The sequence below is a fragment of the Protopterus annectens genome, chromosome 10.part0 (assembly GCF_019279795.1).
Source record: "Protopterus annectens isolate FY-2018-M chromosome 10.part0, PAN1.0, whole genome shotgun sequence".
NCBI classification, from domain to species: domain Eukaryota; kingdom Metazoa; phylum Chordata; order Ceratodontiformes; family Protopteridae; genus Protopterus; species Protopterus annectens.
In genome coordinates this window covers 1,709,719,263-1,709,746,762 of record NC_056744.1, presented here as the reverse complement: position 1 = coordinate 1,709,746,762, position 27,500 = coordinate 1,709,719,263, and the positions used below count along the sequence as shown (strand labels likewise).

Below are 27,500 nucleotides of genomic sequence, written 5' to 3'. Positions count from 1 at the left end.
GGGTATGAATCTGAAACTGAAAACACCTGTCATTCAGTGAACCTCAGAATGTTGCAGAAATGCTCATCACTGTTGCTTAGTTTTCCAACTTGTAAAATAGCACTGGCTTTATGCAAAGAAAAAGTCTGAGCAGATAACTTTCCAACAGATCTTTATATAATTAAAAAATAAATAAAAGATGTCTTGCTCAAAAAAATAAGCTTGACTGACTAAGTGAATGCATTATCACTACAGTTTACACCACTTGCAACACAACTGCATGTATTGCCACCGGTCCTTAGCAAAAAAAAGTGCAAATGAATTATTACAATTCAGTACTACAATGTAATGGTTCTGTAGTTTTCACAACAGTCTAAAATAATGGTAGAACCAGGGGCCAAAAACAGTGACAGATTTTAAACATTTCTCTTATAAAAACTTAGGTTGCTAGAATAGCATGACATGTTAGCATGCATTTTCTGAAGGATATGATGTCTAAAACTCAAATGTATGACATTACTTAGTGCATTCAATCCTTGGTGATTTGTAAGAAAGAGAAATTTTATGAGGGACAGACCAAAAATATGAGGCAGAAATCTGGACATTCTGCGAAAATTTGGACAGCTGAGAGATTGTTTAATGTTGCATTTGTGTATCCTTTCAAAAGTATTTAAAGTCAAACAAAGGTAGCAGAAAGATAATCTTGAAATAATAACACGCTACAAAAGGGTCATATGGCAGAGAGTTTAAAAGCAAAACTAAAAATGAAAGAACACACTTTCATAAGTTTCTTGATGAAGAAAATGTGATAATCTGACAAAAGGATAAAAGTAACTGGTAATGAATGGAGCCTGTTCAAAGGAAGATATGGTGATTAGTTATGTACTCGTCAAAGTAATTTATCTTAGCGCCAGTCCATTTCCCTATAATCATTTGTGAAAGCATAGGTGGACTGCAAGGACAATGATGTTCACTTTTATGCCTGGCATCTTACATCATTGTATTTAAAAACATTAAGATAGAGATGTCTCTGAAAATAAAAAATATATATATAGATTTAATTAACTGAGGGGTTGTGGGGAGGGTCACACCAGTTTATTAACTAAATATTGGAATTAAATGAACCTTCAGGGTGATTATGATTTATGAATATTTCCGATTGTACCCAGTGAGAATAATCACAGGCTACCACTTCTAACAAAAATATATCTGAGATGGAAGAAAAAATGTGCTTTTTATCCTATATTTTCATAGGCTTCAGGCTATTATCTACCTTTTGTCTTACAAGAAACACCTAAAAAGGCTTTCCTGTATTACCTTTATTTTATTTGTCCCATGTACAGTACCAACAAACCAGGGTTTAAGGCAGTCTTAAATTAATTTTATGACAGGGTAGTATTAAATATATAAGGTTTCAGATCCACTCACAGTCACAATACTTTGTGAGTAAGCTATCAAATACTGCAACACAACAAATGTAACAAAAAAAAAATTAAAGCATGGACTTTTCATGTTAAATATTTTTCAGCACAATTTTTGTCGAATATTTCTCAGCACAATTTTTGTCGATGATGACACATTGCAATTAATCTTATATGTAATCTACACAGTTCTTGCATACCCCTACTTTGAAAGGAGTTATATCAACTCACCTAAGATAGTTTTATTGACATAAAAAAAACTAGAAAAATGGTCGCTGAAACTACCTTAAGTGAAAATTTGAGGATTTTTTTTTCTTTTTGCAGGTAGCAGGCCTTCTTACACCCCCATGTGAGGGAACAACCCCCACCTCCAAGCATATATAATATATATATCAATAATCAGTAATATAATTATGTGACTTTAGCGGTCACACAACAGTGGAGAAATGCTCTGACTATCCTCCAGATGACCTACGTCTGACTAATAGCATGAGCACTAAAGAGACAAGTGGAGGGGTTAGGAGTGAATGGTCAATACCACCTTGTTTATCCTGATGGATGGCAGTGAGGCAGCCTAGGAACACTGCAATAGCAATATTAAGAAAGTGATGAGTTCAGTGCCATAAGCGGTATATTGCCTGGTCAGGAAGTTGCTCACTCATGGAATTTTGCATTCCCTTCCCAAGGGCAACCATAGCAGGTTGCTGTAGGGTGGTGAAGTTGGGGCACATGCAATAGAAACAGCAGGAAGCTGCAGCAACAGGATCCCTGATGTCTTCACAAGCCCCACATGAGTAGGATTGAGCATGGTGAAGGCTAAGACAGGTCTGGCAGATCCACTGGAGGGAAGCTGGTTTTATAACTTATAGCTGAGGGTCAACTGTGGGGAAGCAAAAAATAAATAAACAACTGAGGACCATCCCTATTAAGAAAAACAAAACACTGCAGCATTACTGAACTACAACAAAATGGCACTACACTGATGCAACTGACATTAATTCTTCTGAATATCCAGGAAACTATACACTAAGTCCAAAAGCTGCTAGGATTATCCAAAATAATGTTACCAGTAAATACAAATCAGGATTTCTGTTCTTATTGCAGGAATCTGTAGCAGCAATCTTCACAAGAAAACTGATATAGGATTCATAGAGTCATAGGTTAGTACTATGCTAACTGCCCTTGTGAGCCACTTTAAGCCTAGCCAATTATCCCTTGCAAGATTCAAACCCTGCACCTTACACCTTAACCATTAGGCCACCCTCCCAACCCTCTTGGTTTTAGAAAGGTCTGTACAGCTTTGGTGTTCAACCACTAAAGCAATCAAGCATGTCCAGCTAAGAGGGCTACCATCAAATGAGTGAATGGCGTTATTTAACAAAAAACATACCTACCAGTTTACTATTGAAACCTAAATATGCATTTGTCTACAATGAAGAGCTTTACATCAGTTCTTCAAGATGTTAACTTTTATGGGACTAATACTGTAATACATTGTGACACAGTGTTTTGTGAGTAGCTTGTGATACAGACTGGAAGGATCCTTTGAAACAAAATACAAATATTATTCAGTAGTGTTATTTGAAACTCTAATAATTCAGCAGACATCCTTTACTATACAGTAGATAAGATTCCCATTGTAATAATGAGGATCCATGCTTTTACTAACAGCTGTAACCCACAATATACATGGTCCAAGTGTGACATGTACGGTCATTTTTAAGTCTAAACCTAAATATGCACCTATCTTCAACAGATGACGTTTTTCCTTCACGATGACATTATTTTTCTTCATTCAAGCACTACTAACAACCCTACGAACATTTATTTTTACAAATGCAGAGAGGAATTTGTATTTTTACAAAAGATGGAGGAATATGGTAGACTGTGTTAGAGCTGTGTTAGAACTGAGGCAGTAGTCTCCAGTAATTCACTCTACTCAATCCAAGTTCTGCAGGTTTGATGAGACTACGCAAGCAAAATAGTTACAGTTTACACGAGCACTCTACTGTGAATGAAATTTTCTTAAAAGCATGTTGAAACAGACTTGACATTAGATATTTAGCATTCTGTGGATGTAACGTTTAAGATACAGCAAACTTGCTACTGACCTTTGTAACAAATTATGAGTCACTCAAATGCATTATAATACCTAGGTTGTGCTGGTTCAGAACAAAAAGAGGGAATACAACCAGTTTCACTAAGCATTTGTTTTCATTCAGAACACTTCTCTGCTAGGGAGTGTTATTATGTTTATTATTTTACAAACACCACAAGCAACTAAGCAAGAAACAGGCAAGTCTGCAGAAACCTTCATTGTTTCTGTGGTACCTTTTGCACCCAGATTTTCAAACATAATTATAGTTTTACATCAAAGGTCCAAGGCTATAATGAAAGCCTCTCAAGATTTTGACAGCCTTGGCTGTCCACAGTTCCTTTCTGCACAGTGCTTGAAGTTAAACGCAAAACAACTTAAGCAGGTAGGCAAGACTTGAGGAACACTGAATCTCAGGCAGCCAGTTTAGTGGTGTAGAGTAAGAAGTTCTCATTAGTAATACTGGTGACCAAGGTTTAATTAGCAACCTCATATACCTCTCAGTCTCTTAGAGCAAGAAATCTGGACAAAGCCATAAACAAAAGTAGGACAAAGACCCCAAAAATAGGGACAATTTTTAAATATTGCTCTTACAAACTTTGAAAGTTGATAGAATAACAGGTTTTGCATCGGCATGAATTTTCCAAAGGGTATTTAGTCTGAAACCCAAATGTCTGTCATTATTTTCTAACTTCCGTCTTTAAACATTTGGCACTAATTTCAAAGATCAGCCTGGAAGGAATCAAGTGAATGGAAGCCATCTTCCCTTTCCTTGGAAGTTGGTGTGAGTTTTCTGCCACATAAGTTACCCTAGTAGTAGCCCACATGCGTAAAGGTAAACTGCTAGTTCCAGACAATGAAATTATTAGAGGGCGGCATCTTATGAAATACCACGGGGTGCACAGTGGGTAGAGGCAGGCATATGAGACTAATAATATAATATCCATTTTGCTGCAACAGGAATTGAGGTATAGAGTTCGACTTGGGTGCAGATTGGAGCTATCAAAACACTACTAATTGTTTCATTTCATTCAAAGTAACATGAAAGGATAATATCACTTCCACAGTGACATCAACACTTACCTCATTCAATAATACTGACAAAATGCTATGATTGCTCGTAATATCTACCAGAGTACCGTGCCCTACTGCTTCTTGCTCATATGAATCCCAAGCAAAGTTATATTATGGCAAACTGAAATTGCCAGGAGCTATAATAACAGGTACTCTCTGGAAGAGACTGAAGGGAGTGACTGGTATGTGCAGTGTGTGATTATGGACCAAATGAACCAAGAATACTGTAGCGTAACAAGCAAACAACCAACCAAAACATTATTGCTTTTCACTCTGCATTTGCAACCATCCAGACAACTGTAAGACAACTCTATGTCAATAATACCAATGCATTACATTACATAATTTTGTGAATTTTAGTTTGTTGCAGGGCAATACAAAGATCAATGCATTCAACTGGCTAAGATCCGCAAGCTAAGCTTTAAAAGAAAAAATTTCCTCATAAAGCTGCATGCAAATGTTTCTGTAAAAGTATGTTGTCATTTTTTCCTAACTGTTCTACTGTGTTACAAGCTAATTTGTTTTTTATATCTATACTATTATTTTCAAAGTCATGAAAAGAGAGATTTTATCCTTTGTGATTTTTTTTCCACTAATACAATATACACTTTGGCACTAACTCTCTGTACAACTGTCAGTATACGTACATAGGAAATTAGCAATAAAATCTGTTAACAATAGTAATAAACACAACAGGTTTATCCTTTTCTGCATCCTTCAGCTTTAGAACAAAGTTCTATGCCCTTAAATCAAAATCATTGCTTAAATAGACTTTAATGAATATGTGAGGATACAGACGTTTCATATGGGCAGCAATGACCAAGTGTCTAAAAGCCCTTTGTACCATAAGCTTGTACTGACCCTATTAAATCCATAGGTCCATTTATACATGTATGTAAGGTTATCCACTGACAAATACAACAAACTTTCATAGTCTTTCTTAGGACTGAGCCTTGAGAGGTACTCCTGCTATAAAGACAGCTGGGACACATAGCAACATTTTTAATTTATTTTTCAATTTCAAGTAACATTCTATCTTCAGGCATAAGGACCTGTAACAAGGGTGATAGGGAAAACATGGCCTGTCTACAGGACAATCCAGCCCTCCAGCGCAATAATCTCAGTACAGATTTATGTTTTTTTTTCCTTTTATAATATCACCTAGGGGTACTCACTGTACTCTACTCTGTTCTTCTTCTTCTTTCTTCACTTCTTCTTCAGCACACTGACAAAATATAGGCCGCTCAAAAAAAATATATATAAAAATAGGTAAATCCTTCCCTCCCTTGTCAGTCATGACCTCACGAATCATTCCACAACTGAAACTGTTTGATTCTCGCTGTTTTCCCAGCACATAAAGCCCGGGAAGAGAGTGACAACCAATCAGCAGCATTTAGCCCAAGCACGTCATGTATGTGCCTGCGGACATCGCAGTCCAAACCCCTTCCAATTCTATGCGGTTTGGAACCACATAGACTGCTGAGCATCACACAGATGCCTTAATTTTCCTCACCGGGCTGCAACAAAAACAAAAAAAAAAAGTCTTTATTTAAAACCGCCGCAACCCGAGGCAGTTAAAGTGCACATGCGCGTACTTGCCGACGCTGAGGCAGGAAGGAACTTGCTGAGTCGCGGTCCCGCGGAGACACAGTAAACAAAAAAATAATAATACACTGTTAGTCTGTCACACTACTACTTCTTTTTGCTGAGGGGGCTGCAGTCCGGCAGTCCGATGCCATGAGCCGCCCCTGCAGTGGTATATGGGTAGAGAAACAAGGGTATAATTTTTTGCAGGGGAAGACGTGCCCATATTTTTATTTTTTCAAAAGGTACAAGGGAAAGGTATGAAAAGCAAAGAGGGTATAAGGATGACACCAGCAGCAGACAAATGTATGTACACACACACACACACACACACACACACACACACACACACACACACACACACACACACACACACACACACACACACACACACACACACACGATGGTGAAAGACCAACAGGACAGGTGCTGACAAAAAAATCAGTAGGGAACACAAAGGAGACACACAGACAAAAGGAGGACAGTTATTGATGGACAGGATTGAGCTACAGGATGAGGAGTGAAGTGACACACAAGGTAAGGGAACACCATGATGGGGGATAGGGTGGGGTGATGTCTGACTGCTATAATGCACTCTGCTACACCCAACTTGATGTTGGGTAACCATTTGAAATGTTGGGACACCCTAGACAAGTCCCAAAATAAGGAGACTGAATGACAAAAAGAATGGACTTGCATATACCTAGTCTAAGATATTAGTTTCCTGGAATATTCACTTTTTTCCAAGGTATGGCAATCTCGGAATTGGTACATATAAGTTCATGGGGAGTGAAGGGCTTACCCCCCTGCAGAAAAGAAGTTTCTGTCTTTTTTTCCCAACTTGTTGGAATTTGGCATTTCAAAGGATGACATTTCAATAGCATGACTGAGGTCATTTATCTCTGAGACTGCCCTCATGGATGGACCCAGCCACTGTCAGCCTGCTGGTCAGTGCTACACCACTCTACAGCTCTTTCAGTCACACAAGAATATGTTCCAGGTTGCCCTCTACCTCCTACCATGTGACATAATGTGTCACATTGGGGTCACCCCTAATAAGAAGCTTACACTCCCCACCCAAGACAGACCATCAAAGGGGACTAGGGAGTCCTCCATGTCACCTCTGGCTGGATGACCAAAATTACCCTGTGGAGAAACTGCCCTTGATAGAGCAAAGGACCCTGCAGGCAATGACAAGGTAGGTAGGTGGTGTGGTGGCCACTGCTGTACCACATCCACTACTATAGCAGACAGTGCATAAAATATTAACATAAATGGAAAGATAATAAGCAATGAACAAATAAATAATAAAAAGACTGTGATAAACAGAGGGAACCACAAAAGCAAAAGACGTTATTACTACTATGTACTACACTAGTTAGCACAGTGAACATTTATTATCTATGCAATGGAAAAGAAAATACAATACAAATTAGAAGAGCAGTAACTGTGCCACAAGCACCCAGAGTACATGCTGTCTAACCAGTCCCTCAGTGAGTATGACATGTGAACAGTGCGTGAGTTACAAAGAGTAACTACAGGGATGTGGAAGCTGGCCTGAACAACTTCTGAAACCTGAAATGTTCTGCCCAAAGGAGCTTCCATCAGGTAGCAGACATGGCGTACCAGGCGGTGCTCTGTATGGCACCATGGGAGCCAGTAGTGTAGTTAGGGTGGGGCAAAGGGGACAGCCACTCTGTGCTCAAGGTGTTAGGGGTGCAGTTGGCAGATGATTGGTGGTAGTGGAATATTGCCATTCAAATGCCAGTATTGCATCTGCAGTCAGAGTCAGAGCACTTGAAATTCCATGGTTTCAGAGTTGCATGTGTGGCATTGAGAATGAATGTAGCAAGCCATGTGTTGCATTTCTAGTAAGTGGTTTGATACAATTTCTGAAAAAGAGCATTTTTTGCACTCTTGTCATTGCAAAGTCAGATGCATTTTTTATGAGGTGAAATAAGACTGGGGAGCCGCTAGCAACAGCTCTGAAGGTGGCCCTGCCATACAGACACAGACATAAGCCAAACTATCATACATACCAGTCACAGGCACCTGGTGATGTTAATGTGGATGATATAGGACAACTACCATTAAATATAGGGTCATAGGTCTATACTAGGCTAACGAACACTAGGGCCCTTATAATCCTGGCTGTGCAACCCAAATGTGACCCAAATTTTGATTTATATAGATGGTGATTTATTGACTGCCTTTGCCCGTCAGAGACATAGGAGCCAGTCCATGGGTAAATTTCCGATTACACATCCTTTGGACCAAGTTGCACTTAAAAAGGGATATGGAGGAACTCTGCTTCACTTGGATGGTGAGCCTGTTCCAAAGAAATGGAATTATCTGAGAAACGTATCTGTCTTTCCAGCAAGTCTTATTTATATCACAAGCAAAACTTAGGTATTTTAATCTTATAGTTCTGATGCTGTTTGTTTTGTGAATGTGCAAAAGTTCATTAAAACAGGGTCCACTGATGTCCTGTACGCCAGGCAAAGATGACATCTCAGAAGTCTGTACGATACTGAGTAAAGAGACAGGGCTTTGAGGCAGTCAGTGTAGGACATTGTGTTCACTTCCTGTATTCATTTTGTAAGGAACTGAAAAATTATATGGAGCTGCTCTCTCTTACTGCTTGCTTGGTGTGATGGATTTGAAGTCTTCTTAAGACACACAGTCTTGCTGTGCTGTTACTGCTGAATCAGAGACACAGCTCTGCATGACTCCATCTGTAGTCTGTTTAAAGCACCAAGCCATTCAAATTGCACACTGATAAAGAAATATATTTTTCAGCTATAAGCACAGTTACAGATAACTTATTTTATAACAAACCACACTTAGTCTGTCAGATTTGTAGCATATATTTACAAAGTTTTCCTTCATTACAGATATGAATGATGACTTCTACAAAATACCTCTCTCTGTCCTTCTCTCACATAACTGAATTACTACAATAGCTATATACAGAGCTAGTCACACACACATTTCCTCTTGGTATGTTTTTCTGGCCTTATGTGGGAAGTCACATAATGTCTGTTTTTAGACTTTTCTATTGTCCTTTTGTGATTTAAGCATTTTTGCTGATGTGAGGATGCCATTCTGAAAGGAAACATCTGTATAAGCTGTTCCTACTGGAAAAACATCACGTATTGCTGAATTTATAAAAAAGGATATCTGTTAATTGATATTTGTTCTACAAACATGAGAAAATCATGTAATGCTTGTTTTCCAGTATTGCTTTCTTAGGCATTTTCTGATGCTGTGAAGAGAAGCCTGTCCGTTATACATATAGTATGAATGCACATTGTAAACTCTATACATATATTCAAGCAAACTTTTTCTTTCAGCATATTTACAACAGAATTAAGTTCAGCCTTATATTCATAATATCTAACAATTCCCTCTGTTTTTAAACATACTCAAAACATTTTATATAGAAAACACATTAAGAAACAAACCTATAGTCTTCTTTTGATACAAGTCAAAATGCAATTTTACATAGTTAATACAATGAAAACATGTATTACTACCAAACCTGAATGTATTTAACAACTTTTTCTTTTGCAGACAATTCTGTGAAAATATTTTATCAGTTATGAGCTGTGTCTGTTTTAATTTTACTTGATTAATTTATTCTTTTGCAATCACAGAATTTAATTTATGACTTAGAATTGTTTCATTAACTCTTTGCAGCTGTTGAATTAATTATAAGAGACAATAACTATGTGCTACTGCAAGCATTTATGCACTGCTGAAAATATACAGTTTTAATGTCATTTTAACCATCACATTGTGTTCATGTCTCTGAACTGCTCATTAACATCTTGGTAAAATAATGAACTGAGCCTAGATAATAAATATTTGAAAGCAATTATTTTACTGGGGTAAAACCAGTGATATTACAACTTGACAAATTACATTTGAACTTATTACAATGTATCCTGATCAGTATGTATTTACACAGACTGTTTGCTATTTATGCATTACAATCTAGTAGGTACCCTAGACCCATTGTTTTCTTTAAATATGTTTTTTTCACACATATTTATTACTAGACATTCATTTAATTTGTACTGAATTCTTCTGCATTTGTACATACAAAGACTATCATTTGTACTGAATTCTTCTGCATTTGTACATACAATGACTATAAAGTACATTTAGTCTAATCTTACAAATTTAATAACATTAATATTGAGCAAAATCTTGGAAAATGTTTATGTCTCTTTAGAAATATCTAGTGGAATTGATACCATATCCATATATCCTGTTATTTTAAACTACATACTTAACAATTAAAAATATTAATGCATTTTTATATCAACATTGTTTTGTCAAAAACATATAAAAATAGTGACCAATCTTGATCAATTTCTTACATATCTTTACTTTCTCTTGTATAGCTGTAATAAATTTTAAGCCATCTCTTGTTTTTTAAACCATCTCTTGTATAGCTTTACAATTTAACAGGTTGTAAATACAATTTAATTCTAAACAATACAATAACCATTATGATAGCTATTAACAACTTGTAAAATATCTTATCCTGTCAGGTTTAATCCAGTTTACCAGTATTTCTAATACACTAATACCTGTTTTTCCCCCCATAAAACAGTATTGTCAAGAAGGAATTAGATATTTTTTTCCTGTAGCTTTATTTTAGACCCTTGTTGTTTATTTTTTCTGTAGCTTTATTTCAGACCCTTGTTGTTTATTTTTTCTGTTGCTTTATCTCAGACCCTTGTTGTTTATTTTTTCTGTAGCTTTATTTCAGACCCTTGTTTATTTTTCTGTAGCTTTATTTCAGACCCTTGTTGTTTATTTTTTCTGTAGCTTTATTTCAGACCCTTGTTGTTTATTTTTTCTGTAGCTTTATTTCAGACCCTTGTGCAGTACTGCTTATACAGTCAGTGTAAAACTGAGAAAGTGCCCCTCCCCCTTATACAGTCAGTGTAAAACTGAGAAAGTACCCCTCCCCCTGTAGTACTTCAGCACTGTTTACCTGCCCTATGCTGTGAGAATAGAATGTATGTCAGCCTAACACTATGGTTATACATTTATTTTATTAAATTATGGACTTTTGTCTGATTTGATAATTTTTTATAAAGCTTTTGCTGTTTACTACCACTAGTAGGCATTTACACCCTCCTGCACAATTGTTTTGAACTGTATGTATACTATAGCCCATTTGCTGGCTGTACTTGATGCAACTGAGTTTTTTTTTCTTCTCTTTTAACATTTACTTGCAAACAGATTATCAGTGACATCTATGCACAATTGTGGCATTTTATGACAATTACTAAATAGTGTTGCTTGTAAACATTTTAACAAGTATGCTTTAATAACAATGATGCTTTAGAAAAACTCAAGCTACTTGCCTGGCAATCAGTCTTGTTGTTTATCTTATCTTTTCAACATTTCCTGTAACTATTCATTCAGTCTAGGAAGGTCTGAGCTCACATTTCATACTCTGTAAACTATAGTTAATTCTTTTGGCATTTTTCCTTTAATGTGATTGTGATTTGCATAACTATGCATTTATACAACATAAATAGACATTATTTTACAATTACCTTACATGGATTTCAGTATTTTTATTTATTTATCTATTTAACTGTCCTGCCATTAATTTTACAAAAACTGTTTGACTAATACCATCTGTGATTTTATTTATTTTTAAAATTCAGAACTTTAACTGTTTGGTGTTACTATACAATTATAACATATGTTTATTTATATTTGCTGTTGTCTACCTTTTGCTTTTGTGCATTGTAAACAAATGTACTCTAGATGAAAAGAACACACATGCATGTCTGTCTTGTATATGTATATCTTTATACAAGCATGTCATGTCCCTACCATCCTAGCATGCATGCTTAACCATTTTCAAAACATGAACATATTATACAATATATTTCTTTTGCACAGATTAACTGTGTATGCAGGAAATTCCCAGGCTTTCTCAGTTGAGCTAATTTATTTTCTTTATCCTGCAACTGCTGTTGAATTTCCTGTGATGCTGCATGGTCTTTCTGACATTCTTTAGTAAGCTGTTCTGCTGAATTTGAAACTCCAATGCACTTTTGAAAAGATGTGTGTATAACTTGTCTAAGCTTCCTGAACTCATTGTGTCTGTCTTTTAGAAGTTTATTACATTTCTTTGTAACAAAATGTACTAGAGTTTCTATCAGTAACTGATTTGACTGTTGTTGCAACTCTGAAATAAACCTTTTACATCTGGTGACAGAACATAACTGTCTAACATTTGAATATAATGTCAACTTATTAACTTTTCTTGGTTCTTTACCTTTACAATTTTTGTCTGTACAGTCTAACCTTTGGATAATGTCATGCACTGTATTTTTATGACATTGTACACACAATAAACATTTTTATACCACACATGATTTTATTTCAGATACCAGTCAAATATTATAATCCATTTGCATAATGCCTTACTATCAAATTGCAATCCATTTGCATAATGCCTTAGTATTAACTTGCCCTAATAAGGTTTTACATTTGCTAATATGCTATATATACATTTATTCTGTTATTATTATTACCTCTAAGGCATTGATACTGTATGTAACACAGAATAACTTTCTTGCCAGTCAACAGACAGGCAGATGGCCAAGCTGCTTTACTGTAGATGGTTGAAAAGTTTCTGTAGTCACTTGTGAAGTTGGTACAGCAAAACTGGCAGATTTAGTCTTACAACTTCGTCTTGTACCTTTTCTGGAGAATTTATGGAACTACTCCACCTTCCTGCAATGCAGTCTCACCGGATTTAGACGTCTATTAAACTGTATTGCTACAAACTGTTGAAAACTGCAGAAATCTGAAGTACTTCACATAAACATTACTGTGCTTTTACAGGAGTGACATTACCCATTCACTCCCCCTGTTTTTGGATACAGGCTAGGAATGTTGTCAAAGGATCACAATTGAAAAATTATATGGATGCTGCTTACTCTTACTGCTTGCTTGCTTGCTTGGTGTGATGGATTTGAAGTCTTCTTAAGACAGACAGTCTTGCTGTGCTGTTACTGCTGAATCAGAGACACATAGCTCTGCATGACTCCATCTGTAGTCTTTTTAAAGCACCAAGCCTTTCAAATTGCACACTGATAAAGAAATATATTTTTCAGCTATAAGCACTGTTACAGATAACTTATTTTATAACAAATCACACGTAGTCTGTCAGATTTGTAGCATATATTTACAAAGTTTTCCTTCATTACAGATATGAATGATGACTTCTACAAAATACCTCTCTCTGTCCTTCTCTCACATAACTGAATTACTACAATAGCTATATACAGAGCTAGTCACGCACACATTTCCTCTTGGTATGTTTTTCTGGCCTTATGTGGGAAGTCACATAATGTCTGTTTTTAGACTTTTCTATTGTCCTTTTGTGATTTAAGCATTTTTGCTGATGTGAGGATGCCATTCTGAAAGGAAACATCTGTATAAGCTGTTCCTACTGGAAAAACATCACGTACTGCTGAATTTATAAAAAAGGATGTCTGTTAATAGATATTTGTTCTACAAACATGAGAAAATCATGTAATGCTTGTTTTCCAGTATTGCTTTGTTAGGCATTTTCTGATGCTGTGAAGAGAAGCCTATCTGTTATACATATAGTATGAATGCACATTGTAAACTCTATACATATATTCAAGCAAACTTTTTCTTTCAGCATATTTACAACAGAATTAAGTTCAGCCTTATATTCATAATATCTAACAGGAACCTTTGTGGGTGTTCCATTTGCTGCTTGTGTCTGGTTAGGTACATGCTGAAAGAGGCATTGTACTCTATGATGGGTTTGATGAGGTGTGAGTAGTGGTATGATGACTTGTCTAGACCTATATGCCATGCCCTTGCTTATAAATTGAGCAACACAAAAGGATTTTTCTTACTACCTTGGACACATGTTGGTCAAAGACTAGGTTACTATCTACATGAATTCCCATATCCCTGACTAGTGAATCAACTTTTAAGGGTGTTTTATTGATGACATATTTACCCAGGGTGGTAGACTTCCCAAAAGGTACTATAATGCATTTCTTGGTATTGAGTTTTAAGCCATGGCTTTAACACCTAGTGTGTGTGTCTGTATTAGACATTCCTGAAGGGTGTTCTCATCTTGGGGGTATTCACTGACTACTGCCAGTCTGCAATCATCTTTGTACTTAGTCAGCCAAAGGCCTTTGACATTAGCTTTGACATCTGAAAAGTAGATGCCAAAGAGGAGTATGCCCAGCATAGAACTTTTGGGGACTCCACTGGAGATAAAACTCTTTGTGGAGGTGGCCTTACCAATTCTAACCTCATGGATCCTATTACTGAGCCAGCTAGCTATCCAGCATGTTATAAAGGGGTTTATACCTAATTCCATAAGTTTTTTGACAATGCCTGAGTGGGGTATTGTATCAAATGCTTTAGCCAGATCTTGGTAGGCTGGATGCACCATTTTCCCCTCATCTATTGCCTTAATGACCTTTTCTAAGAAGTTCACTTGATTCAGTAAACATGACCATCCTTGGGCAAAGCAAAATGGATGGATCCAGTGTCTGAAGGTCTCCTATTAACTTGTTGATAATTTCCATGATAATTCTTTTAATGGCTTTGCAAGATAAGACTAGTCAGACTAATGAGTTTGTAGTTTTCAGGATGTGTTGAAGGTTCTCCCTTTTGAAGGGGGGTGACTGTGCCAAAACTCCATTCCAGTGGCACAAAGCCCATTTTGAGGCTACAGTTAAATAATACATATTTAAGACTATTCAGAAGGCACCCTGGGATGTTATTGGGACCTATTCAGGCCATTCTCTTGGCTTTAGTGAGTGCAGCCAGTTCATGCTCTCTAGTTATAGTTGGAGAGGTTAGGTTTGAAGGTATTTTTGACTTGAAGGTTGGGGGTGAGAGGGAAGGTAAAGTCGGAACTGCATTTGCCCACTAACAAATTTGCTATACTGTCAGACTTAGTGAATACAATGCCATTAAACACCATTTCCACACATTCTTGTGTGCTGCCCTTCAGGTTTCTGACAGGGCTGTTGAAGGCCTTTTGTTTATCTTTCACCTGGCTATCTTAACCTCAAAGTAGGTTTTGCTTGACCTAACAAGTCCTCTTTGTTGCCTATATTCTTTGATGAGAGTGCTAATATCTTTATGGGAGTTATCCCTCCTGATTTCTGTCATATTTTCTCTTTTCTCATATAACATGTTTAAATTTAGGATGTCACCAAGGCAGCTTGTTTCTAGGAAAAGTTCTGGGCTTACTTGTGGTAGGTACAACAGCCTCTCTGCAGCCATTGACATGGTTATGCAGAGTTTATGATAATAACTGAGCATATACTGCTGTGTTCTTTGTGTTTGAAGGGGCATACATTTTGGCAATCCATCACTTAAAAAAAGGTAATTTCCTTTGGAATAGTTCCTAACTGCTATTCATGTTAATTGGAATACAGAGTTGGTTTTTGATTTGAAAAGAGACAGCTTTTTGGTTGGACCTTACCAGCGAGTATGAAGTATGGGGGAGGACAGCATTTTCCCATGTTTGTAAGCTTGAGGTCCAGTATGTTCGATCCTCTGGTGGGCGTATTCACTGTTTAGGCAAGGGTGTTTGTATTTATGAAGTCCAGGAATCTCTGTACCACTATATTTGAGGTTATATAGGATTCCCAGTTTATAGAGGGGTAATTAATGTCTCCCATGAGCATGGTGTCAGGTTAGATGTACTGGTTTCCAGTAGTTCTATTATAAGCTTCTTGGAGACATGGAAGGTGACCTATAGATGGCTAGGATATGGTACAGAATTTTATCTATGATGGTCTGCACATGGAGGAACTCCAGCGTATCATCCTGTCTGACCACCCTAGAGGTATGCTTGTTATTGATATATATTGAGATATCTCCTTCTTCAGTCCTTATCTGTGCAGCTACTGATCTAAAAGTGTGGAAGGCACTTAAACCCTGCACTGCAGGGGTACTCTCTGCCACCTTAAACCAAGTTTCAGTAACTGCACAAATGTCTATATTCTCGAGTGAGAGAAGGGCTTGGAGGGAGTATAGTTTTTTGTTTGGGTTCTTTGCACTGAGCAATACCACCATAAAATTCAGTTGAGTAGAGTTTGCTCTGTCAGTAGGCCTGTCAATTTGGCATTGCCTAAAATAGGCACTATGAGGGGGTGTGATGACGTAAGGTGCTGCCAGCTCTGCCAGAAGAAGTAGGGCAGTGGATGTGTAACATATGCCATCATAGCTAGCTGGAGTGTTGCAAAGAATTATATGTCATTTGTATAGGTTTATAGGTTCATAGGTTCATACTAGGCTATCTTCCCTAGGGCATTTATAAGCCTAGCCAAAGTGTGTGTGGCTTTCACCACCCCTTAGGATGAGAATACTATACCCATTAGTTTGCTGTGCCTCTGTCCAGCAGTGACACAGAGATGATTCCCGGGGTAAACCTACGATCTCCCATCCACTCGTCAAGATTTCTCTTGAACAGAGTCAGTGAGGGGCTCTGCCTCACATGGACTGGGATTCTGTTCCATAGTGTAGGGAGTCTCTGGGTGATGAATCTGTCCCACCAGCATGTCCTATTTATATCCGTGTTGAGGTTTAAGTCTCTTGCTCTCGTGGCTCTGGTGGATTTGGATTTTTTGAGGTGGAGCATGTCCATTAATTCCGGGTTGGACATGGCCTTGTATGCAAGGCACAGATCACCTCTGAGCAGATGGTATGCGACTGAATAGAGCTGGAGTTTCTTCAGTCGGGCAGCGTATGACATATGTTTGAGCCCCTTTATCCTTTTGGTGAGGAACATTTGGGGTCTTTCCAACTGCTGCAGGTGTCGGGTAAGGTACATTCCGAATGGGGCATTGTACTCAATCATTGGTCTGATAAGTGAAGAGTACAGGGGTACAATGACCTCTCCTGATCTGGATGTGAATCCCTTCATGATCAGGTGGGCAATGTAGAAGGTCTTCCTAACCACTTTGGCAATGTGAGTGTCAAAAGAGAGGCTACTGTCAACTTGGGTCCCCAGGTCCCTGATAACTTCTTCCGTGTTTAATGGATTACCACCTATGTGGTAATTAGGGGTTACCTTGTTTTTCCCAAAGGGTATGACTATACATTTTTGGCATTTAGCTTAAGGCCATGGCTCTGGCACCAGTTATCCATTTCTATGAGACCTCTCTGGAGGATGTCTGTGTCTGATGGAGTGTTAATTATGGTGCCCAGTTTGCAGTCATCTGCAAATTTTGTCAGCCACAATCCCCCTATGTTTGCCTGCACTTCAGAAAAATAAATGCCGAACAAGAGGGGGCCCAGGACTGAGCCCTGTGGGACACCGCTCATGACCGGCTTAGTGTCTGACATGGCACCAGCAACTCTAACCCTGTGGGTTCTGTCCTTGAGCTAGTTTGCAACCCATCTAGTGACATATGGGTTTACATCTAAGCTGGTGAGCTTTTCTATGATGCCCGAGTGGGGTATTGTGTCGAACACTTTTGCTAGGTCAAGGTAGGCTGTGTGAACTGCCTTACCCTCATCAATGGCCTTAGTAACTGTTTCAAAAAAGTTGACCAAGTTCAAGAGGCAGGATCTGCCCTTGACAAAGCCAAATTGGGTAGGATCCAGTGTCTGTAGGTCCCCAATGTCTTTATTTATGAGTTCCATTATGATCCTCTCCATAGCCTTGCAGACAAGACTCGTCAAGCTTATGGGGCAGTAATTTCCAGGGTCCGTAGAAGCACCGCCTTTGTGGAGTGGGACTACAGTTGCCGTACGCCATTCGTTGGGTACGTATCCTGTAGTAAGGCTAAGATTAAACAGCAGCCTTATGTGTGGGTTTAGTTCCTCATTGAGTTCGTGTAGCACACAGCCGGGGACACCGTCCGGTCCCATTGATGCTGTGTTTTTTGCTTTAGAGAGAGAGCAGCTCTCACCTGGGCATCTGAGATGTTTGGGAGGCTAGACTCTGGTGGGATAGATATTTCTCCTTTTGGGGGGGAGGGAGGAGAGAAATTTGCACTGAACCTGTCTGCCAGTATGTTGGCAATGTCTGTGGGTTCAGTGATTTTTGTATAATTTTGGACTAATTCTGAGCATATCTGGGAGTTTCCACCCAGGTTTCTAACATAGCTAAAGAAGGCCTTATGATTGTCTTTTATGTCTTTAGCGATTTTTCTCTCAAAGTTGGCCTTGGATGATTTTATGAGTGATCGTAGTTTTTTGCTAGTATTGATCAGAGATGCCTTCCCTTTTAGGGAATTTGCTCTGTCATGTAGTAGCTTTCTCCTCTTGTTGTAGAGTTTGTTTATGGCTGGGGTCCACCAGACCGGGAGCCTGCCTTTGGTGGAAAGGGTCTTGATTTTATTAGGGATTGCTTGATCCATACATTCCTGGAGGTGCTCGTAGAAGGCATTTGTAAGGGTTTCAGCAGTGTGGGTTCTGGTTTCCACTGGCTCGGGGGCCTTGAAGGATATCACTCCAGTCTTAAGAAGTGTGAAGTTTGCTTTTGAGAAGTTCTTCACTGTGGTCTTTTTTGCTGGGGTTGGGGGCAGGATGTGGATCTCCAGTGAGATTAATTTATGGTCTGATCTCACCAATGAGGGATATACTTCCAGTGTGGAGCATTTTGTCCCCATGTTTGTGATGATCAGGTCTAGTACATTTTCTCCTCTTGTGGGAATGGTGACTAGTTGTTCCATAGCATTTGTGTTTATGAACTCCAGGAACCTTTGGGCTAGGGTGTTGGGGCTTGAGTAATGTTCCCAGTCTATGTTTGGGTAGTTGAAGTCACCCAATATGATGGTGTTTGGAGAGACATTCATACTCTCCAGTGTCTTCAGGAAGGCTGTGTGGGTTTCCTGAGTTTGAGAGGGTGGTCTGTAGCATGATACAAACTGTAGGGCAGTTTTACCTATGGTTAATTGCACCTGGATGGACTCCGATGCTTCGTGCGTTGCCACTAACCTGGAGGCGTGGGTATCCTTTATGAATATGGATACTCCCCCTCCTTTTGTGGTTCGGTCCGGATTTTGGGGCCAGAACGCATGATATGAGGTATAACCTGATAGTGCTGGGGTGCTCTCAGGAGCCTTGAACAAGGTTTCAGTCACAGCACAGACATCGATGTTCTCCATACTGAGGAGGGCTTCGAGGGCGTGCATCTTGAGGTTTAGACTTCTGGCATTGAGCAGTATTACCCTTAGTTTTTTTCCATGTTTGTTTTCTAGGGTGGTAGGTTTATCATTTGAGCCTTGCCTAAAAAAGGCACTATGGGGGTGGCAAGAGCCTTTGCCAATATCCAGAAGCCCAGGGGTGACAGGTGCAAGCGTGGCTTGTCAAGCATGTCATCCTATGTTGGCAAAACTGAACGTAAATTCAAGGATAGAATTTACGAACATCAGTACGCCATTAGGAAATGCAAGCTTACTAATGCATTGGCCAAACATGTTTCAGAATATCCTAACCATTTATTTAAATTTATAGGAATTGACCAAGTTTGTAATGACAGCAGAGGGGGTGCATTTGCAGTGAAGCTCTTAGTTTTAGAGCTTTACTGGCAAATTAGGTTGGGGTCTTACCATCCACCTGGTCTGAATGAGGCTTGCTCTATTGGCAGCTTCCTTAGTATGTTAAGTCTTAAAAGATAGATTATCATACATTTTGTAACACTTTAGTACATGTACAAATACATTTTGTTACAATTTATTGTTTACAATAAGTAATTGCTAAATGTTTATTAGTATACACAATTATTTTTACATGTATATATTTATATTTTTATTTTTTTTTCAATGTGATGTATTATTTATTGTTGAATCTTCATACATTTTTAAAGTACACAGTTTACATTGAATTTTTTGAATTTTTAAACATGAATCTCTTAATAGTATTTTTTTAGCATTGCTTTTTAAAAACTTAATGAGCATTTAATTAGGTTAATAATTAACCACGTGATTTGTATAAAATGGTAGTGATTGAACTTGTTATTCATTCTGAAGAAGTTTGCCATTAGCAGCAGACGAAAAGCGCTTTAATAAACTCTTGCTTGGATTACGTTCTGTTTTGACTTTTACCTACTAATTTTTTGCAGTACTGCATTTTATCTTTGTTGCTGTTTGGTTTATTTAGCACTACTTTTGTGCTTCTACAGTTTGGGAAGCAGTTTCGGCTTGCTCATTTTGGTATTTTCATAGTTGGTGTTTATTTTCTTTGGTATGTCATCCCAGGCAGACAGACATTGGATCCCCTTAGAATGACACCAGTAATTAAGCCAATTATTAAAGCTGATCATTTTGTCTCTGTATTGTGGCATCATTCTTGGTGAGGGTAGGATACTGCTCAGGGTCATACCGGCCTGGGCTACATAATCTGAGAGCTCCTCTATGTCTCTTTTCATGTAGTCCAGAGAGGTACGTCTCAGGTCGTTCACACCGGCATGGACAATGACTGAGTCATACTTGTACTTGCTGTGGAGTGACCTGAGTGCTTGTGTTATGTGGCGGATTCTAGCGCCCGACAGGCAGCTTACTGTGATCTTTTCCTTGTTCAGTCTGGTGAGTGGGACGTCAGTGTGTCTGACTATGGAGTCACCTATAACAAGTGTGTCTGGCATTGTGTTTGGCCTTAAGGGCTGTGACTGTTTAGCACACTGACTTTGAGAACTATGTGTTGCATGTCTTATGTCTTGAGGTGGCAGTTGCTTGGGTGTCTGCTTTGGAGACCTCTGTAGTTTTGGTAATATCAAGCTGATTTGTACAGATGCTTGTGTTGAAAATGTATTTGTAAAGCTGCTTGTGTAAAAAATGTACCAACAGTGGGTCCTGCAGGATATGAAAAAAATACACCTGCATGTCAGACTGTATTGTAACTGTTGAAATGCATATATTGTAACAGAGGATACTGGTAGAAAAGAGGTTAACCTCAATCCAGCTAAATTTGAAAAACAGCAACAACGACAAGAAAATAAAAAATACAGCAGATAACGTCTCGGCATTCACTGCCTTCTTCGAGTACATAATTAATTCAACTCAAACACATACTATATATACATCACTAAATAAGCAATTAAACAATGAAATAATTAATTAATAATGCAAAATACTTAAAAGGTACCTCACTTAATATATAAACTGCTTCTTTGTAAAGAAACTTATTCTTACTAATACCATCATCCAAAAAAAAAAAAAAAAAACAATCTACTTTTTCCAAAATAGTAGCTTGTAAACCAAGGGTTGAACTACCATGTGCTTCCAAAAAATGTTGTGCCACTGAACTTTGTTCTTTTTTGTTTACTATATCACAAACATGTTTCTTTATAAAGAAGCAGTTTATATATTAACGTTTGACACTTTGTTCCCTAAGGGTATGAATGTTGATTTTAATTGGCACGTATTGTTTTAAGTGAAGTGCCTTTTAAGCATTTTATGTTATGAATTGATTATTTCATTGTTTAATTTCTTATTTAGTGATGTATATATAGTATGTGTTTGAGCCGAATTAATTATGTACTCCAAGAAGGCAGTGTATGCCAAGACATTAGAGAGGGAAATAAATTTGATATTTTGGGATCCTGGTCTTCTTTTCATTGTATCTGCTAAATTTGAAAAATAGTCTGAAATTAAATTACCTTATTTTGTCCATAAAGGTAGTATCTTGCAGTTCTGATTGCAGCCAGTGACAACACTTCTGTGAAAACCAGGACTAGGAATACTACTATATTGTTCTTAGGGTTGAACTGATTGCTACCCCGGAAGGGTGGAAGTTTTTGAAATTGTTTTACAGCTTCCAGAAGCTGTATCACATCTTATAAAAGCTCTGTGCATGTGTATTATGACACATATGTGCTAGATTCTGGTTATATTTCTTGTAAAGGAGGTACTATGGGAACCAGAGTCAGATGACCTGATGTATGTAATGTCATTCTGTAATCCAGCACTGAAATGACATTTTTAATTCTAGCTGAGACAGAAGCCTCAGGGCAGTCTGTTTGTGAAACCTGACAAGAAGGAAGACCACTCACCCACTTCATCCTGACTTGCTGTAGTAAGTGAACTAGGGGACAGTAATTCTTTAGGTTAGGAAAACATAGTGAGATTAGTTAGTTTTTTTCTGTATCTGTGTGAATCTATCCATCTGTGTTATTTTTAATATTTCCTGTGATTGAACTCTGGTGTTTATTGTACATAGATATTTAGTATTTTCACATTCTTTTATTATTTATTTTTAAATAAATTTAAACTTTTCATTGTGGCTGGTCTTTTAGAGAATATTTTAACATTTGAGAGTACTTATATCAATTTGGTGACACTATGGCCACTCCTGAAAGCCTTACTTAATGGGTCAAACACTACTATTTGCATTAGTATTAATTTTACTAAGTATAATTGGGTACCATTGTAAGAGCCTTAGAGTACCTGTCTTTGGAGTGTTTTGGTGGCAGTATCTACCTTATAGTCTGGAAAGAGGGGGCACAGCTGGTAAATCTGTGCCAGCCTTTCATGTGTGTGTGTGTGTGTGTGTGTGTGTGTGTGTGTGTGTGTGTGTGTGTGTGTGTGTGTGTGAAAATCAAATCTCAGCTATGTGGAGCAGGGACACAGAGCACTGGTTTCACAGAGAGGGTAGTGGAAGACTTGGCTTGGAACACTCGCACGAGGACTCAACTCTACAGCTGTGGTCAGTGTGGAGTCTTATTTTTGGCCTGGTGAGAGAGAGGAGAGAACCCAGCCCCAGGACTGGAGTGTGTTCCCTGTGTGTTCTTAAGGGAAATTGTGCTTGGTGCAGAGAGCTGCATCTGGAAATACTTTGTGTATTTATCTTTATTCCAAGTGAACGTCCCTCATTGGTGTCAGTGGTGAGGATTGAGGCTCCTTGATTACTGGGCCAGAGGAGGGACGTCACAGGGTGGACAGAGTTTTAGCCACTATTCAAAAGCCTAGAAGGGAGAGGTGCAGACCATCACTGGCAAAGCAATATGGTCTATTAACTATGTCATCCCAAACTGACAAATATTGGATCCCCTTAGAATGACACCAAAAAGACAGTCAGATGTTAAAAATCAATCATTTTTTGCTCATGTTGTTGTTAGAGTGTGTTGAACAATAAATAAAAGATTAAAATCAATCCTGCTGTAAATATGTTGAAAAATAAAGCACAGAATAAAAAGTTTGCTTAAATGTAGGAATATAGCTTAGCAGTGTAAAATCGGCATCCATACTATGTGATGTAACTCTGACTAAAATAAGTGGTGCTTTGAAAAACAAAGAAACATCTGTTAATGGACATGTTTTTTACAGAATGCTTTTTCACAATGGACATGCTTTTACAGAATCAGAAAAATAATTGTGCATGCTTTATCACAATATCAGCAGCAGAACAGTTTGATGTGCTTTCTCACAGATTCTCCCTTACAGCCTTCTGTTAATGGATGTGCCTTCCCATGGAATCAGCAGGAAAACAATTTTCAAAGGCAAATATTGCAATCATTCTCACAACATCAGCAGAAGTGCTTCTCAGAAAAAGAACAGGAAAGTCTAAAAACAGACATTACATTCTTTCCCATAGAAGTTCCTTACAAAAGAAGAAAAACAGGATCTAAAGTGCACGACTAAAAGAGTATATAAAGACTGTAAAACTAAGCTGTGTTAAGGTATTCTAGAAATGTAGGTTCTGAGGTAAATGATCATCCATATTTGTACCCAGAAGCAAACCTTGTACATTAAAGTTGTATCTGTAACGGTACAGTACGTGTCATCTGTTATTTTAGAAATACGTTATTAATTATTATACCATGACCCCCCCAAAACGTGCACGCTGATTGGCCAGCGTGCCCGTTGTAAATCGAGATATACTAATGGAAAAAGGTCCGGTTGCCCGGACTTTTTTCCATTAGTATAACTCGTTTTTTTAAAACACTGTCTCACTATGTTAAAAGGGTTTAACATAGCGAGACAGCTTTAAAATAAGCAACGGAGATCTCCATTGCTTATTTTAAAGCTGTCTCACTATCTTTATCCCTTTTAACATAGCGAGACAGTGTTTAAAAGCAACGGAGAAAGCAAGATCTCCGTTGCTTTTTGATGTCTCGCTATGTTAAATGAGTTTAACATAGCGAGACAGTTTAAAATAAGCAACGGAGATGTCCGTTGCTTATTTTAAACTGTCTATGTTAAACTCATTTAACATAGCGAGACACTAAAAAAAGCAACGGAGATCTTGCTTTCTCCGTTGCTTTTGCCCACAGCTCTGATGTACTGCGCAGGCGTGCAGTACATCAGAACTGCCGCGGATGCCAGACATCTACTATGCCATTATTTAAGAAAAGTAACAGTTTCTTTTCTTAAATAATGTCATGGTATAATAGCAATAACCCACTTCTGGGTGTGGGTAATGCTAAATTTACCCACGGTTGGCGTGGTTTGGTCCCGAGGGCGTGGGTTATTGCTATAGTAACTACACTAGAGTTAATATAGTACTGTGCTGCAAAGTATATTTTCTCATAAGCGTGCAGTCTGCAAGGCTCTGAGTCTTAAACAGACTATAAGTGCAGCTATGCAAAACCGTATGTTATAACCCGTCTTTAATTTCAGCAGAAAACAGCCAACAAGACTGTATGTCTTAATCAGACTCTGGTTTCAGCAGCAAGCAGCAGTATGCAGGACCATCAAAATACATTTTTCAGGGACCAAAATCATACTAACCAAAATTTGCAAATGTGTACATTCCCACCTATAGGGATACAGGAATGAATGTAAACATTTGCCCAGAAGGCAGGCACAATCTTTAAAATTAGGGTCTCACAGTCTTAAGCCCCGAAATGTAAAGAATGACTGAACAAAAGTTATATATATATTAAGTCCAAGACTGCCATTTCTTGGAATATTCTACTTTCTCTGGGGTACGTCAATTTCAGACCTGGTCAATATAAGTTCAGGGGATGGGGGGGTTGCCTCATTGTCAAAAGCAATTTTAAATGAGAAAAGCAACATTTGATTTTTTTTTGGTACCTTTTTTGTTTGCTTTTAGTTTTGGGACTTTGCAATGCGAGTCCTGGCATTTCAATAGCAAGCTCCTCTTATGGTGCTCATAGCTGCACACATACAAAGCCCTACCTGAAAAATGTAGCCTTACCTCACTGTAAAAAGACATGTCTGTTTTCTCAGCTTGCCATATGTGCAAGTTGCAATTATAGTTTAGTTAGCTGAATTAGTAAAATGTTCGTATATTTTTATTTATCAAAATGGTCTTGGTCCTTCCACTAAACACACATTTATGCTGCAGTTTAAATAAAATACAGAAGACACCACAGCCTAGAAATGAACCAGAGCTTCAAGCACTTTATACTAAGCTACACATGCAACCTAAATTTTTCTTGTCCATCTGGGCCATTTTTAATGCGATACCATCTTCCCCAGAAAAAAAAATATTTTTCTCATTTCAATTCCATATAATACATCTAGCTATAGCAACATTTTAAAACTGTGCTGACACCTGCCCAAAACATTGCCTAGAAACCCTTCCATTCTTTAAGCAAACTACATTGGATTTTACCCAGCCCTATGTTCTTCCTGTTTCTCATAACATTATATAAGATTTGTTGTGTATAAACACACACTCACGCACACAGATACACACACACACACACACACACACACACACAAAAAAAACTTCCCTGTGCCCCCCACCCTGATTTCTTACCTCAAGATTCAGGGTCAAAGACTCAAAATCAAGGATGGATTTAAAAGTTCATTTTTTATACTTGGAAAACTGCTAACATAACAGGTTTTTCATTAGCAAGCATATTCTGAAAGATCTGAAGTCTGAAACTCATGCCTTTTATTACATAGTAACATCAATCCCCAACATTAGTTAGGAATAATTACCCCCTATTAATTGGAAATCATATATAAGAATGAAAGTGCAGGACCAGAGATTCCTGGATTTTGTAAACACAGACTCCCATGATCTGATTGCCGATATGCCGATGAGGGGCACAAACACACTGGATCTAGTCCTTACTAATATGGGAGAGTGCTGCACTCTCCTTAGTGTAATGTCTTCTCTGGTAAGGTCGGATGACAAAACTGTCTCCTTTGAAGTAAAACCCAGAACCCCAGCTAACTCTGGAATGTTCAGGAACTACTCCTAGGCTAATTCCTTACTATTCAGTAATAACCTGGCAAAATTAAGTCTCCCTAAACCCTAGGAACACTGCTGCCCAAGTGGAGCTGTTCACAGAAACCCTATACAAGCATGTTAATAGATAAATGCAGCTGTACACACCAGAAATAGGTACATAACTAACTCATAAAACAAGCCACCCTACTCAAATCAGAACATCAATAGGCTGTATAACAGAAGGAAGAAAATCATGGCAAAAATTAGGAGGTGTAGCACCCAGCAAGATAAAAGAACTCTCATCAAACTAAACAGACAACTCAGAGGACAAATGAAGTCTAACAAAGACAAAGTTGAGGTAACTTTGGTCTCCTAGGCCAAGGACAACCACAAGGCATTCTTTAGCTATGTCCACAACCTCAAAGGCAATACATAACTGTGTGCAGAGCACATTGTTAATGTAGCCACCAAAACTAAGCCAGAAGATGCAGCAAACCTCCTGTAAACAAATCCATCTCTAACATTACTCCTCTCTCCCTCACAGCCTTGCCTCAGTAAATACCATCAACTATAACTCCCTCTAATATCACTAGGGAACCAGTCCTCAATGCTTTCTCTAAGGCCAAGAGCACTGTATCAATGGGCCCAGAGAGTATCCCATGAAGCCTTCTAAACAGCACAAAACATTACCTATTTGGCCCTCTGGAATTGCTATTTAACCATTGCCTCCAAACAGGCTTCATGCCACTTATTCATCTGCAAAAAGGCGAGGCCTTCTACGGACCATGGAGACTACAGACCCATAAGTATCACTAGTCTCATATGCAAAGCCATAGAAAGAAATATCATGGAAATGATCAATAATGACATAGGAAACCAATAATGACACAGGAAACCTCAAAATACTGGACCCAAACCAATTTGTTTTCATCAAAGGCAGATCATGCCTTCTCAACCTAGTGGACTTCTTTCAGAAGGTCACCAAAGCAATGGATGAGGGCAAAATGGTTCACACTGCCTACATTGCCCTGGCCAAGGCAATTGACACAATACTTTACTCAGGCATTGTTGACAAAGTCAAGAGGTTAAGAATAAACCTTATGTTACCCACTGGATAGCCAGCTGACTCACAGACAGGACTAAGAAGTTCAGAATTGGGGAGTTCACCTCTACAAGGAGGCCAGTCACAAGTGAAGTCC

General features: G+C 38.2%; 1 protein-coding gene across 1 annotated transcript in view; it reads left to right on the top strand.

Annotated features, from left to right (window-relative positions):
• Positions 1-27,500, top strand: part of LOC122814457 — a 1,903,843-nt gene that overhangs the window by 150,883 nt on the left and 1,725,460 nt on the right.